This window comes from Sapajus apella, unplaced genomic scaffold (assembly GCF_009761245.1).
Source record: "Sapajus apella isolate SASKATOON/1434 unplaced genomic scaffold, GSC_monkey_1.0 scaffold29, whole genome shotgun sequence".
Lineage (NCBI taxonomy): Eukaryota > Metazoa > Chordata > Mammalia > Primates > Cebidae > Sapajus > Sapajus apella.
This window is the reverse complement of record NW_022436969.1, coordinates 18281456-18296859: the sequence shown is the minus strand read 5'-3', so window position 1 is coordinate 18296859 and position 15404 is coordinate 18281456. Positions and strand designations below refer to the sequence as shown.

The following is a 15404-nucleotide window of genomic DNA, read 5'->3' as shown; positions in this document are numbered from 1 at the left end:
TTTATTTTATTTTATCAAAAAAATGCAAAAATCTTCAACATGTAAGTTTGATAGAATAAAACATTTGATAGCATTTTAATTTAAAAAAAAAAAAGTTCTAGGAGAGGCGTAGTGGCTCACACTATAACCCCAGAACTTTGGGAGGCTGAGGCAGGCAGATCACCTCAGGTCAGGAGATTGATACCATCCTGGCCAACATGGTGAAACCCCGTCTCTACTAAAAATAGAAAAATTAGCTGGGTGTGGTGGTGCGTGCCTGTAATCCCAGCTACTCGGGAAGCTGAGGCAGGAGAATCGCTTGAACCAGGGAGTTGGAGGTTGCAGTAAGCCTTGATCATGCTGCTGCACTTCAACCTGGCGACAGAGTGAGACTCCATGTCAAAAACAAACAAACAAACAAACAAAAACCTCTGGATTTTTGTTTTTAGAAGATGATACAATTTTTGATTAAACTTCGTATCTGGTCTGGTTCCATTTCCTGCAATACCCCTAAAGTTGCTTATAAACAATTTTAGAGGACCTTACATGTTTTGATTGGTTACTTGATGAAGAACATCAAATATTCACCATATTAGGATGATAAAACTTATCCTGAAAAACAGCACTTTGCTGTATGGCTCCTGTTCCAATCAGGTCTTGGTTAGCTTTGGCCATCCATATTCATTCTGCCTCCAGAATCTGTAGACTACAGTCCACAGGCCAAATCTGGCCACAGTTTATGTTTGTATGGCATGTAAGCTAAGAACAACTTTCACACTTGTAAATGGTATAAAAGAATCCAATAAATATTATTTTGTGATATATGACAATTATATAAAATTCAAATTTCAGTGTCCATAAGTGAAAGTTCATTTATGTATTTATTTACTTATTTTTTGAGACACAGAGTCTCGCTCTGTCACCCAGGCTGCAGTGCAGTGGTGCCATCTCGGCTCACTGCAATCTCCACCTCCCAGGTTCAAGCGATTCCCCTGCCTCAGCCTCCCAAGCAGCTGGGACTACAGGCTCCTACCACCATGCCTGGCTAATTTTTGTATTTTTAGTAGAGACGGGGTTTCACCATATTGGCCAGGCTGGTCTCAAACTCCTGACCTGGTGATCCGCCCACCTCGGCCTCCCAAAGTACTGGAATTACTGGCGTGAGCCACTGCGCCAGCCAAATAAAAGTTGTAACAGAACACAGCCAGCATATCCATTTATATTTTGTCTATGGCTGCTTACATGCTACAATGCCGAGTTGGGTGATTCCAACAGGGACCATCCATCTCAAAAAGCTTTAAGTGTATGCATTTAGTCCTTTTCCAGAAGAAGTTCAACTACAACTGCTCAGTTCTGTTGAATTTTTTCAGGCAGATAATCCCATCCACCTCCCCTTGTTTGCCGACCCCAGCATTAGTTACCTTTAAGTCTGAGCTCAGCTCCTCACACTCCGTGGAGCTTCTGTTCATATTGTAAGTCCACACTGAGTTTTCCTTTTCTTAATGCCAAAAAAGCTGTTCCCAAACAGATAGGCTGCAACCCGGGACTTGTGGTAGCCAGCCCTTAAGATGGCCCCTGTGTGCTAGGGTTGGTGTTTGTGACCAGAAGAATTTGGAAAAAGTGATTGTCATTCCTGAGATTCCCTTATGAAAGCACTGTTGCTTTCGTTTTGGTCTCTCTCTAGCAGAATCGTGCTCAGATCTCTGACTGGGGAAACATGTTGTGAACAAACGAACCGACAGGGCCTCGTGGAGAGGAAGCCTCCTGCCAACCCCTTGCACGTGAGCTTGCAAATGGATCCTCCAGCTTGAAGTCAAGAATTCAGAGACTATGGCTGCAGCCAACAGACTGAGAAACCCTGGCCCAGACCATCCAGCCAGCTCATCGCAGATTCCCGACCCTCAGACAGCAGATAAGAAAGTATTTGCTTCCTTAAGCAGCTAATGTTGCAGTAATTTGTTATACAGCAATAGATAACCAACACAGACCTTGGCCAGCCTGGTATTCTCTACTGTGGCACTATCTTTCCTCCCCAGTCTGATATTCCCAGTCTGTTTCTAATCTTTTTTTATTTTTAGTTTTTAGAGGCTCACTGCAGCCTTGAACTCCTGCGTTCAAGCAAGCCCCCTGCCTCAGCCTCCCACATAGCTTGGATGACAGATACATGCCACCACACCTGGTCATCCTCCTGCCTCGGCCTCCCAAAGCACTAAGATTACAGGCATGAGCCACCATACACACGGCTTGTTACTGGTCTTTTTTGAGGTATGATTTTCTTTCTCTTCAAAGGCCTTGCCTCAGCTGTGGGACTTGGTTGATTATTTTTTTCTTGACTTTGACTTTTGCTTTTCTCCTCCGCTAGAATCCAGCCTCTCCCCTTGGTTGTTGCATTCCCTGGCTGAGGTTTTATAGCCTAGTGCAGACTCCTCAGTTCTCTCCAGCCCCAGAATGGGAATTCAGTTCTAGGTTGTAGATTTCAAACACTAAATAGCCATTGGTGTCGAGGTCTCTTGATTAATATTTTAAATAAGAAAACATGGCAAAAAGTTTCCCAGAGGAAAACACTTGCTATGTGTTTTTGAATAGCCTTACTATTGTAATATCATTGTCACATTCTAACCTCTCACTTAAGGAAGATAAGGATTCTAAGAACATGTAGAAGCATGGAGGAAAGTTAGAAATGGCACAGTCTGTCTGATTTATACCTGATGAAAATGAGGCCCCTGATGTTATGTGAAGTTCCCAAGGTCACTCAACACTAAGAAAGATCATTTAAATGGAGCAAGTCTGTCAAGGGTAATGGAAGCTGAGCAAAGCTCTTTTGGGGAGGTGGGTGGGGCTTCCCTGAGGACGACTATCATGTCTTTCTGTATGGGTGAGTCCTAGTCCAGTTACCACAGGCTGGACACCGAATGCAATGGACCAGGAATATGACTCTAGATGTTGTTTCTTATGTTTTCATATTACTTTTAGGTATGACACAAAGTCTGGATCAAATAGCAGCTACTTGGTTGGGCAAGGTGGCTCACGCCTGCAATCCCAACACTTTGAGAGGCCAAGGTCACCTGAGGTCAGGAGTTCGAAACCAGCTTGGCCAACATGGTGAAGCCCCGTCTCTGCTAAAAATTCAAAAATCAGCCCGGCATGGTGGTGGGCCTCTGTAATCCCAGCTACTTGGGAGGTTGAGGCAGGAGAACTGCTTGAATCCAGCAGGCGGAGTTTGCAGTGAGCCGAGATGGCGCCACTGCACCCCAGCCTGGGTGAAAATGCAAGACTCTGCCTCAAAAAAAAAATATATATATATATATATATGTATATATATACACACACACACATACACACATATATGTGGCAGCTACTAGACCTGAGTGCCCAGCCTCCATAAGAAGATGTAAGAGTCTTTTTTGACAGATGCTTAACTGTCTGTTTGAGTCTATGAATCTGCATTTCTTCTAGTGCTACACAGAGAAAATAAGGCCTAATCAAGTCTGGGGAGGAAAAAATTCAAAACACGCTGACAGAATGTCTAGAAATTAGACGGAAAGTGTGCATAGTAAAAGGATTGGAAATCAAATGGGGTGGGAGAGAAGAGAGGATGCTCTAGTGTTTTATTTTACACACTTTATATTTTTGAATCTTTTACACTAAGAATGTATTTGAGCATTTCTTGTATAATTTTTATAGGGGTTTATCAATTTTTACCAGAAAAGTAGGCCTACTGGTGGAAACCATTTTAGAAACTGAGTTTATAAGTGGAATTTGTGGATGTGTATGGAATGTGTGGAACTCAAATAATTGTCCCTACCAAACAAATAAGCATGGGCTGATGATTGCTATCAAACAGGAAGAAGTCAAAGCAGTCTAGAAATCAAGCCACATGTCTTGATGGGAGTGAAAATCAAAGGCAATAAATTCAACACAACCAATCCCAGGAGAAGAAACGGGGTTAAGTTATGGCTTAAGAGATTTGAATGAACTGTAATGAAGGGCTTCTTTATGGTAGAGCTATTAAGAGCAGGGAGGAAATTTAGTAACAGATTATTCAGGCAAACTGGGACTCTTTTCCCTTGGACATTTTACAAATGGAATTAAAAAGCACTTGTTTCTGACTAATTAGGAAGAGTTCAGCTTGCGGGTTGAATTAGTTATTTCTATTTGGTTACAGAGAAGAAAACTAATAGCGACTTTGGTAGTCACAGTCAACGTGCAATCATTTTAAAATAAAATAAATTCACAGTGATAAATCTGTGTGTTTTAACTGCCTAAATCCTAGAAAATAAATTCAAATTTAAATGGAATATTCCTTATAAATATCTCTACTTTGTCACACACCTATGGTTCAAGTTCAGATCTTCCCATCTTTTAAATATTTTAAAACTTAGCTATAATTTTAACTTTAAAAATAATGGACAGCTTTTTTTTTTAGATGGGGGGGAAGTCTCACTATGTTGCCCAGGCTGGACTTGAACTCCTGGGCTCAAGTGATCCTCCTGCCTCAGCCTCCTGAGTAGTTGGGACTACAGACCTGTGCCACCACACCCAAGAACATATATTTTTGTGTGATTTTAAAAAAAGATAGATACAAAAGCCACAAAAAAAAAGAAGAAGAAGAAGTATTTCCAGCCAATAAAATCCTGGAACCCTTAATACAGTAAAATCTCACTATTTTGGACTAGTTCAGAGAAAAAAAAAGGAATTCATTTTAAATGAATTTAATACCTGGAGATAAATATTATGCATAACATAAACTAGGTTAAAAAATTGTTGTTTTTTAATGAACCAACAAGTTATGTGACTCCAAAAATAAGTAAGGCAAGCTTGTTATTATAAATATTTTAAGAATTTTATCTTGATTAAGCTTTTTATTCATACTAACAGTAAAAGAAGACTGACTTGTTTAAGAAAATCAACCCCTGTCTACACTTAATCACATTTTTCAAATAGTGGAATCTGTACTACTGTGGTTTTACCTGCTTGTCTTCTTTTTCCCTGTGAAGTGACAATCTTGGTTTCTGACTGTCGAATTAAAAGAGGCAGAGACAAAGAAAGGAACCAGAGCAAACCCCGTGCATAACTTATGCAAAAAGAGCAACAAACCAAAATGCCAGCAATTAAATATCGAGACTGGTTTTCACACACGATAAATTATTTGGCACAGGTGATTTGCTTTAAAATTCATCCCTCAAGGAATATATTTGTCACTTTCCAAATGCTTATATCCAGGTCAAGAAAAGCTAGAGGATAAAGGAAACTTAAGTTAATCCAAATATCATATTGAAATTCTATCTTATAAGAAATGTTAGAAATTATTTAGAATAATGCCTATATTAATTTGAGATATTTTCCAATCCTTTTTTGTATTGTGACTTTTAGATGTGATATTAACTTTCCTGTTTAATTTGCTTTAGTTTATTTTAAATTATTAGCTCAGTATCCATAGTAATATTTAAGGATTAAACAACCATATAAATCATAGGATTACAAATATTTAAATGTTTTGCTTTTATACTTGTATATGTTTTCTGACTTTAAAAAAAGGTAATGTGCGCCTATTTTGTAATAAGAAAGAAACTCCATGTTATGGATTAAACAAGAATACTGATTCGGAACCTTGTACCTTGTCAGGATGGGGGAACTCACTAGCTGTGCCACCCCGAAATCCTATTTTGAGAGAGATTTCGAGGATCCTGTATAACCATCTTCCCCATCATGAGGTAACTAGATAGGCTGGGAAGACTCTACACAAGAGTGAGCCCCCAGCCTTTATAGGGTATGCCTTGGAAAGCCAGAGATCACTCCTCCATTTCTCAGAGACTCCATCAGCCAGGAAAAGGAAAGACCTAGCCAGGCATTCTCCTCCTCTTCTTCCTCTTCCTCCTCCCCTTCTTTTCTCCTCCTCCTCTTCCTCCTCCCCCTCGTCTTCTTCCTCCTCCTCTTTTCTCCTCCTCTTCTTCCCCCTTTCTCCTCTTCCTCCTCCTCTTCCTTCTCCTCCTCTTCCTCTTCCTCTTTCTACTCCTCCTGTTCCTCCTCCTCTTTTTCACCCCTTCCTCCTCTTCCTCCCTTCTTGTTCTTCATGAGGAAATGAGAATAATATTTTAATTTCATGAGAAAAATAATGCAAGCAAAAAATGATACATGTGTGTATTTACGCATTCATGCATCTGTCTACTCATCTATCCATTTGTCCATTTATCCATGTATATTGGTTGCCTCCAGGAAAGGGAACTGGTTGGTTGCTGGGGAGGGGGGAAGATTTACTTTCCACTGTATACCCTCTTGTAGCTTTTGACTTTTCTGCCATGTTCATGTAATACCTATTCAAAAAAAAATTTCCTAAGGAAAATTAAAACATGAGACAAAATTTTTTTTCAGAATAATGATATAAGAAAACCAGCTAAGATATGGTTATAAGAGGACTATTGAGAGCACCTCCTTTATATACATAGACTTCTTTACTCCTACCAGGTGGGTACTGTGAGCAGCATCTCCACTTTACAGATAGAAAATGGGAGAAACTAAGTACCTGCCCATGTACACACACACACACACACACACACACACAGTTTTGTTGTTGCCAAGTAGTCTTCAAAATTAATTGTGTAAGATTACCTCTTCCCCAAGCTTGCAGAAGTATGCCAGTTTCCCCATATTTTCGGCAATACTTTTATATTTTAACCACTGAATAAACCAGTATTCATCAAGTTCTGTTAGATATTAACCTTCTCAACCAGATTTAAACAAACAAACCAACAGAGTTGCTCAGAAGTAGTGAAATTGACTTACTCATGATTTACCTAAAGGTTTCTACTGACAACTCAGTAATGATGTTAATAGCTAGTGAAATCCTCAGTAGCAAATCACCCAGCTAGATGGAGAAGGATGAGGGACAAAAGGTGGGTGACACTCCACTAACACACTCATACACAAGAGACCGGGACTCCTTTATGTGCTCCCATTGCAGCACATGACTTTCTTCCATGGCACTTATCGCTGATTTAACATTTTTGCTTGTGTGTATGATCCCTTGATTTCTGAGACTTAGAATCTAAATATCCATCTTTTGCAGTGGATCATGAGCTCCATGAGGGCAGAGCATTTTGATTTTATTGGTCATCTTATTCCAGCACCTGTCCCAGGGGCTTTCACAGGACTAGACAAATGGATGAGAATTTCAACTTTATTCTATGTATCCATGAAGGCTCTTTTGGTTGTAGGTGCAGAAGAAGTCATCCCCATAATGGATAGTTATATGCCACATAGTTTGAGAAATGGCTAAGGTCTCAGCACATTAGAACCCTCAAGTTTAACTCTCCTTGGACAAATACTATGGCTTTGTTGACAAGTGGGTTTGTCAGCACTCTTGTAACTAGCTCTCTAAGTTGACAACTATATTCAACACTATAGAATACTTTGCAGTATGATAACCCTTTGCTATGACTAGATAGTCTTATGAGTTACTATGACTAAAAAATCCATTACAGGTTGGTGCAGTGGCTCACACCTGTAATGCTAGCACTTTGGGAGGCAGAGGCTTGTGGATTGCTTGAGTCCAGGAGTTCAAGATCAGCTAGGACAACATGGTGAAACCCCATTTCTACAAAACTAAAATTAGCCGGGTGTGGTGGCATGCACCTGTGGTCCCAGCTACTCAGGAGGCTGAAGTGGTACCATCACCTCAGCCAGACAGGTCAAGACTGCAGTGAGCTGTGATCACACCCTGAACTCTAGCCTGGGCAACAGAATAAAACTCTGTCTCAAAAAAAAAAAAAAATCCATTGTCAACAGAATAGAGAATCCAGAAACAAAGCTTCACACCTGCACCAGTGCACATCTAGTCTTCAACAAAGTTAATGAAAATAAGAAATGGGGAAATAACTCCCTATTCCATAAATGGTGCAGGGATAACTGGCTAGCCATATGCAAAAGATTGGAATTGGACCCCTACTTTTCACCATATACAAAAGTCAGCTCAAGATGAATTAAAGATTTTAATATAAGACCTCATGCTGCAAGAATCCTAGAAGAAAACCTGGAGGCCACCATTTTGGGCATCAGCCTTAACCAATAATATGTGACTAAGTCCCCAAAAGCAATTGCAACAAAATAAAAATTTGGCAAGAAAGAACTAATTAAACTAAAGAGCTGCTGCAAAGCAAAAGCAACTATAAAAAGAGTAAACAGACAACCTACAGAATGGAAGAAAATATTTGCAAACTATGCATCTGACAAAGGTCTAATATCCAGAATCTCTAAGGAACTTAAACAATTCAACAAGCAGAAAACAACTAACCCCATTAAAAAGTGGGCAAGGAACATGAATAGACATTTCTGAAAAGAAGACGTACAAGTAGCCGACAAATGTGAAAAAAGCTTTCCACATCACTAATCATCACAGAAATGCAAATCAAAACCACAGTGAGGAACCCATCACATCAGTCCGAATGGCTACTACTAAAAAGTCAGAAAAATGGGCCGGGCACGGTGGCTCACGCCTGCAATCCCAGTACTTTGGGAGGCTGAGGCGGGTGTATTATTTGAGATCAAGATTTCGAGACCAGCCTGGTCAATATGGTGAAACCCTGTCTCTACTAAAAGTACAAAAATTAGCCAGGCATAGTGGCGTACCCCTGAAGTCCTCGATACTGGGGAGATCGAAGTGGAAGAATCGCTTGAACCCAGGAGGCGGAAGCTGCAGTGAGCTGAGATTGCACCACTGCACGCCAGCCTGGGCAACAGAGTGAGACTGCGTCTCAAAAAATAATAATAATTTAAAAATCAGAAAAACAACTGATGCTCAAGGCTGCACTGAAAAGGAAACACTTATACACTGTTGGTGGGAATGTAAGTTAGCTCAACCACTATGGAAGGCCGTTTGGAGATTTCTTGAAGAACTTAGAACTACCATTTGACCCAGCAATCCTATTACTTAGTATATATTCAAAAGAAAATAAATTATTCTGCAAAAAAGACACATGCATTTGTTCATAGCAGCATTATGTACAATAGCAAAGATATGGAATCAACCTAGGTGCCCATCAACAGTGGATTTGATAAAGAAAATGTGGTACATATACTCCATGGAACACTATGCAGCCATAAAAAATAACCAAATTATACCCTTTCCAGCAACTTGAATGTAGTTGGAGACCACTATTCTAAGGAAATTAATGCAGGTACAGAAAATCAAATACTGCATGTTCTCATCCATAAGTGGGAGCTAAACATTGGTTACTCATTGATATAAAAATGGCAACAACAGACACTGGGACTACTAATGGGGGAAGAAAGGAGGCAAGTGCTGAAAAAACAAACGTTGGGTACTATGTTTAGTACTTGAGTGATGGGATCAGTTGTACACCAAACCTCAGTATCATGCAATATACCCATGTAACCAACCTACATATATACCCCCTGAATCTAAAATAAAAGTTAAAATTATTTTTAAAAATCCATTACCTTTACCACTACTCCCTTCCCCACATTCCCATTTTGTGGATATAAACTTTGAGCCTAGCAGCCAGTCAAAGAAATGGAGTATAATAGTCCCCTTGCTTCTGAATGGTGAATGCTCACTGTTCCCCCCAGCATTTAGCTATGAGTAAATAGCCGGATCTTATCTTAAACTTTAAGTCTGTGCCCTTTTTTTTTTTTCCCCCAACACATAGATGTTATCCTTTAAATGTGTTTCTTGGAGTTCCTGTGTTGGAAACTTAATCCCCTGTGTGACAGTGTTGGGAGGCGGACCTAATGAAAGGGGTTTTGGTTTTGAGGGCTCAGCCCTTAAGAATAGGTTAATGGCATTATTAAAAAGGATGGCTAGAGTGGGTTTGCTCTCTTGTGCTCTTGCCCTTCCATCTTCTGTTATACAGCAAGTTGCCACACACAACACGCCAGCACCTTGATGTTGTATTTCCCAGCCTCCAGAACTATGAGCCAATAAATGTCTTGATTATAAATTACTCAGTCTCAGGTATTCTGTTATAGCAGCATGAAATGAACTACAACAATAGGCAATAGAAAACTCATACTGGCTTAAATATTGTGATAATTAGTTAACTCACATAACTGACTTAAATGTTGGCTTAAACTAGCCACTCAAACGTGTCATCATGGAGCTGGTTTCTTTCCATTTCTTGCCAGTCTTTCAAAATGGCAGTTTCATCTTAGAGTGGCCGCAAATCATGCTGTAATATACCCTCCAGATGCTTGCAGGACAACACATATCTCTGCTGGAGTTGTGGGGGTGCTTTCTATTTTTTATATGAATATATCTCCCCAAGGAGTAGGGGGGCCCTCATGAAAAAGAGACTCTTCTAACTTGAACCAAAAAGTGAAGATTTTCTTTCATGGTTTACCTGAGGAGTTAGAGGTAGAATCAGCACCACCGAAACCACGGGGGTTTTGGTAAATGCTAGAGAGGCTGCCGCAGTGTCCTCTAAGTCAGTAATAGCTGTTATAGTATCCACTAAAGTTTACTGACCGCAGCCTGTTGGCCCAATATTATCTTAACAGTTTATACATATTGTATTATTTAATCATTACAACAAACATGACACGTAGGCATTATTATCTCCATTTTACAGATGAGTAAATTGGAATATGTCCAAGGTTGTACAGGAGAAGTCCAGAGATAGGCTGAGGACTTCAATATCTAGTCCCTGATTAAAACAACCTCATTACACAGTAAGAGTCATGGAAGGCTTTTGAAGCTGGTGTGGTATGTGTAAAGCAATGATTTAGGGCCCTCAAAACCATCCCATTAGACCTGTAGATAAACCATCCAATTCCCTTATATCACCAATAAAACCACATTTATGCCGCTGCAATGTCTTGCCCCCTCTCCCACATCATCCCTATCTCTTACCCTCAAACAGGCATTTTAAAGTATTTAAAGTAATTTTTTCACCATAATTTGCAACAAGAAGCATTAGATATAAATCCAATTTAGTTAAAAATAGGGAGAAGATACAGATAACATCCAGAGACCCCGCTGTTAACTTGAAATATGAAAAGAAGCAAAACCTGAATAATCTCTCAAATTATAAGACATAATTGATTTAGTTAACCAACCTCCAGTGATTCTCTGTATTCTCCTGCCTATTCAGGGAGTCTTTCCCTGTAATTGTAGTTATTCTCCTTCTTCCCTTGTTGGTTTTCCTCCTCTATTAGATCATTTTCATCAGCATAAAATAATGCTACAATTTCTCCCACTACAAAAAGCACCTCAAACCCAGCACCCGTCTTTTCCAGGAAATGACCCTTTTCTCTGTTTTCCTTTACAGCAAAACACTTTGATAAAGTTCTCTCTTCAACCTGATCCCAACAGGCTTTATTCTTCCTACTCCTGGGGACCTTTCTGATAAGGGTCACCAATGTCCTCTCAGTGCCAAGCCCAATGATGTGTTCTCAGTTCTTAATTGTTTTACCTTTAGGAAACATGACACAGTGATCACTCCATCCTGCTTGAATCATATTCTTCTCTTGGCCTCCAGGAAACCACATTCTTGGATCTTCTCCCACCACTTCTTTTCAATTTTCTTTACTTGTCATTCCTCATCTTCTTGACATCAAAGTGGAAGACTGCCCTGGGACTCCATTTGATGTTAGAGTCTTTTTTTCGTAGATTCATTCCCTGAATGGTCTTGTTCACTTCTATGGCTTTAAATACAGTAGGTGAGTGTCAGAGTACATCCAAGATGCTATAACAAAATACTTTAGGCTAGATAATTTAGAAATAATATAAATTTATTGCTCACCATTCTGGAGAATGGGAAGTCCAAGATCATGACACCAGCAAATGCTGCTCCTGGTGACGGCTCATTCCAGCTCACAGATGGTGTCTTCTCACTGAATCCTCATATAGTGGAAAAGGAAAACAAGCCCCCCCTTAGGTCCTTTTATAAGGGCACCAATCCCATTCATGAAGGTGGAGCCCTCATGACCTAATCACCTCACAAAGACCCCACCTGTCAATACTATCCTATTGGAGAGTTAAGTTCCAACACATAAATTCTGGGGAGATCATAGCAGCTGAACTCCCCCATTTATATCTTCAACCTATTCCATCTCCCTGAACTCTAGATGCTATATTCAACTTCCTACCTGACATCTCCACTTGGATGTTTAACAGGCATCTTCAACTTTACATGTCTCAGAAAGAACCCTTGGTTTACTTCCCCCCAAACCTGCTTCTTCCAGGGTAATCCACAACTCATTTCTGCAAGTTGCTCAGAAAACTTGTGAACATTTTTGGATCCCCATCTTCCCCCTCACAGCTTAAATAAAATTTATTAGTAAATTTAGCCACCTTGACCTCCAAAACACACTTCAAATATGGCCATATATTTGTTGCTATCATCCTAGTCGAAACCATGCCATTCTTGCTTGGCTTCCTGAAATAAACTTCTCTGGTCTCTCAGCTTCCATTTTTCCTCCCCTAGTCTATACCTCACCTAAGAGCTAGAATAGATATTTTTAAATGGCACTTCTAGACATAGAATGCACCTACAGCTTCCTCACGTCAGGCAGAATCAGGTTCTCATATTTACATGGTGCATGAGAACCAATATGACTTGGCCCTTGGTACCTCTACCACTTCAGCCTCAGTAGGCTGACCCTTGCTCATCCATCTCCAGCCTCAATGAATCCCTTGCTGGAAAGGACTCTTCTGGCACACTCCTACTTCTTGTGTTTTCAGTTACTGTTCTGCTTCCTAAATGCTCTTCCCCAGATGTTCACATGGCTTACTTCTTCATTTTATTCAGATTTTGCTTGACTGTAACCTTACCAGTGTGACCTTCCGCTCACTGTAACTAAAATAGTCATGCCTATTCCCCCAGCCTCTGTCCCTCTTTATCCCCTTATCTAGTTCTCTTTTCTTCACCTAATGTAATTTACAGTGTCTTACTTGCTTATGATTTGTCTCCCCTCCACTAGCACTTAAGTTCCAGGAGAGCAGGGACAGCTGTATTCCAGGAGCCTAGAGTAGCATCTGCTAGGTGGTGGGTGCTTAAGATGTGTTTGCTGAATGAAAGAATGAAGGAATGAGTGAGGGACTTGGTAGTTATTCCCCTTTGCTTTGTGCATCCATTCAGTGACAAGTCTCTTATTCTTCATAAGACCATTCATATCTCTCTCCTCCTTTCATTTTCATGACCACAACCTCAGTGAACTCCCCACCTGGAGGGGGATCTCTAGTCTCTGGTTTCTACTCAGACCGCCTCTCAGATGGACCCTGAACACTGATGTAATTAATAATCCTAAAGCCATTTTCACTTAAAGCTGATTGCATTCTCTACAGCGAAATCTAGCATTTGAAAAGCCCGGTTACTCTCTATTGACTGTTTTAGTTTGCTTGTTTATTGCTTGTTTTGTTTTTTGAGACAGAGTCTCATTGTGTGGCCCAGGCTGGAATGCAGTGGTACAATCACAGCTCCCTGCACTTGACCTCCAGGCTCAGGTGATCCTCTAGCCTCAGCTTCCCAAATAGCTAGGACAGCAGATACATGGCACAACACCCAACTAATTTTTAATTTTTTTTGTAGATACAGAGTTTTACCATGATGCCCAGGCTGATCTTGAACTCCTGGGCTCAAGTGATCCACCCACCTTGGCTTCCCAAAGTGTTGGGATTACAGGTGTGAGACACAATACCCATCCCCTATTGACTTTAATATAAGTATAAATTCCTTTATTTGATATTCAATAGACTTCATTTTCAAATATTGTTGCTTGACTTTTCCAATGCCATTTATCTTTTTGGTAGTTTTTTATTTTATTTTTTTAATGTTTATTTATTTATTTATGGAGATGGAGTTCACTCTGTCACCCAGGCTGAAGTGCAGTGGTGCAATCTCAGCTCACTGCAACCTCTGCCTTCCAGGTTCAAGCAGTTCTCCTGCCTCAGCCTCCCAAGTAGCTGGAATTAAAGCTTTTTTTTAGTAGAGATGGGGTTTTGCCATGTTGGCCAGGATGGTCTTGAACTCCTGGCCTCAGATGATATGTCTACCTTGGCCTCTCAAAGTGCTGGGATTACAGGTGTGAGACACTGCACCTGGCTTATGTTGTTCTAATTGACATATAATTGTACATATTTATGGGGTACAGTGTGATGTTTGGATACATGTATATATTGCACAATGATCAAATGAGGATAATTAGCATATCTATCATCTCAAAGACTTGTCATTTCTTTGTAGTGAGTGCATTTAAAATCTTCTTTTTCAGCTATTTTGAAATAAATAATACATTATTATTAACTATAGTCACTCTCCTGTGAAATAGAACACAAGGACTTATTCCTCCCATTTAACTGTAAAGTCGTACACATTCACCAACCTCTCCTCATCCCCCCCTCCTCCCCAGGCACTGCTAACCACTATTCTACTCTTTACTTCTATGAGATTAGCTTTTATGATTCCACTTATGAGTGAGATGATGCAGTGTTTGTCCTTCTGTGCTTGGTTTATTTCACTTAACATAAGGTCCTCTAGGTTCATACGTTGTTTATAGTTTTCCATTGTGTATTTATAAAATATTTCAAGCTTTATTTCCCATTTTTCTCCTTAATGAACCTCTCTTTCCACTATCTTTGGATTATTCCAGGCCCATTGTTCATTAAAGTTCCTTATATTCTTGCTGTAGCTTCTCCAAACTGGGGCTAAATTACAAGGCTTAGCTCAAAGTCCACCTTCTTTTGTTAGTCCTTACCACAGCCCTGCAGCCCATCAATACCCCTCTGAAATGGAAGCCCTTCCTCTCTGTATCACCACATTTAAAAATCCATTTATCTGTTGACTTAGGTTGACTCCATATCTTGGCTATTATAAATAGTGCTGCAATAAATAAGGGAGTGCAAATATCTCTTCAACATACTGATTTCAATCCTATGCAGTGGTGGGATTGTTGGATCTTTAGTTCTATCTTTACTTTTTCGAGGAAACTCCATAAAGTGTTGTCCACATGACTCTATTCATTTACATTCCTACCAACAGAGTATGAATTCCCCTTTCTCCACATCCTCATCAGCATTGTTTTTTTGTCTTTTTGATAACAGCTTTTCTTATTTATTTATTTATTAAGCCTACGGCACCCGGTATTCCCAGGCCGTCTCCCATCCAGTACTAACCAGGCCCGACCCTGCTTTGCTTCCGAGATCTCACAAGATCGGGCGCGTTCAGGATGGTATGGCCATAGACGCCGATAACAGCTTTTCTAATTGAGGTGAAATGGTATCTTGTGGTGGTTTACATTTGCGTTTTCTGATGATACTTTTGGCCATTTGCATGTCTTCTTTTGAGAAATGCTTATTCAGATTTTTTGTTCATTTTTAAATTAAATTTTATATTTTCTCTTTTTTTTGCTATTGAGTTGTTTGAGTTTTTTATATGTTCTGGATATTAACCTTTGTTCAGATGCCTAACTTG

The 15404-nt window shown here is 40.0% G+C and overlaps 1 pseudogene; it reads right to left on the bottom strand.

The window, feature by feature from the left end:
• Positions 1–15058: 15058 nt before the first annotated feature.
• Positions 15059–15176, bottom strand: LOC116561630 (annotated as a pseudogene).
• Between the last annotated feature and the right edge of the window lie 228 nt (positions 15177–15404).